The sequence below is a fragment of the Dermochelys coriacea genome, chromosome 2, assembly GCF_009764565.3.
Source record: "Dermochelys coriacea isolate rDerCor1 chromosome 2, rDerCor1.pri.v4, whole genome shotgun sequence".
In the NCBI taxonomy this organism is placed as follows: domain Eukaryota; kingdom Metazoa; phylum Chordata; order Testudines; family Dermochelyidae; genus Dermochelys; species Dermochelys coriacea.
Genome location: NC_050069.1, coordinates 125,473,909 through 125,475,527, shown reverse-complemented (window position 1 = coordinate 125,475,527; position 1,619 = coordinate 125,473,909).

Sequence of the window (1,619 nt, the reverse complement as noted above, 5' to 3'; positions counted from 1 at the left end):
GGGTTGAGCAAAGTAGCTTAAATAAAATAGGCAGCAACTTGAACCTTCCCTTTAATCTAAAAGCAAACCTGAACTGAACTTTTTTGCAGTTTGTAATAATATGGTTCAATTATTTAAAACATTATTTATAATTTAAAAATATTGTTAATAGCAATCATGTAAATAAAAAATGACAGGATAAAGAAGAAGAAGAAGAAGGTTACTGTAATGTTATAGGACAATGAAAACTTTCTCAGAATAAAAATTCACAAAGCTTCTCCGAATTCAATTTTACATCAAGCTAATTCTCAGAAAGCATCCTCTGGTACAATGATACAATAAGAATAGAGAAAGAAATGAACCTCTCAGAAATGAGAATTTGGACAATTCTGAATTAAGCTCCTTAATTCCCTCTGTTTCTGTTAGAGACAAGGACATGGTGGATTGGGAGAAAGAAAAGGAAACTTGCAGTCAAATTTGCCTGACAAGCATGAATCTTAAGAGGTCCATCAAACTGGGACTCCTAATGGAGAATCTCATCAAATCTGTGGAAGCCTGGAGAAGTGCACAAGGGCTTAAATGGTGGGGAGAAAATTCTATGGCCAAGATTTGACTGGTATTATATACACACATCCTGCAGTCAAAATGGGCAGTCAGCTGGTGAATTGCAAATTGCTGGGTCGTTAAGGAATCAAAATTAAGCCAATGGAGGTATGCTAATTCATACCAGTTGAGTATCTGGCCCTATGATGCAATGATGTAAAATTTAAATTCCCAGGAGGAATAAGCTATTGTCAAGGTTCCTTCCCCACTCTGAACTCTAGGGTACAGATGTGGGGACCTGCATGAAACCTCCTAAGCTTACTTTTACCAGCTTAGGTTAAAACTTGCCCAAGGTACAAACTATTTTACCCTTTGCCCTTGGACTTCCACTGTCACCACCAAACATTTGACTGGTTACTGGGAAAGAGTTGTTTGTAAAGTCTTTCCCCTCAAAATCCTCACCAAAACCTTGCACCCCCCTGCCTGGGGAAGGCTTGATAAAAATCCTCACCAATTTGCATAGGTTACCACAGACCCGAACCCTTGGATCTTAAGAACAAAAGAAAAAAAGCATTCAGTTTCTTACAAGAAGAATTTTAATATAAGAAAAGGTAAAAAGAATCACCTCTGTAAAATCAGGATGGTAAGTACCTTACAAGGTAATTAGATTCAAAACATAGAGAATCCCTCTAGGCAAAATCTTAAGTTACAAAAAAAGACACAAAGACAGGAATATCCATTCTATTCAGCACAGCTTATTTTCTCAGCCATTTAAAGAAATCATAATCTAACGCATATCTAGCTAGATTACTTACTAAATTCTAAGACTCCATTCCTGTTTTGTCCCCGGCAAAAGCATCACACAGACAGACCCTTTGTTTCTCCCTCCCTCCAGCTTTGAAAGTATCTTGTCTCCTCATTGGTCATTGTGGTCAGGTGCCAGCGAGGTTATCCTAGCTTCTTAACCCTTTACAGGTGAAAGGGTTTTTCCTCTGGCCAGGAGGGATTTTAAAGGTGTTTACCCTTCCCTTTATTTTTATGACAGCTATTCAATCCAAAACAGAAATATTTGTTTCCTTTTCATGCTGTTAGGTGGG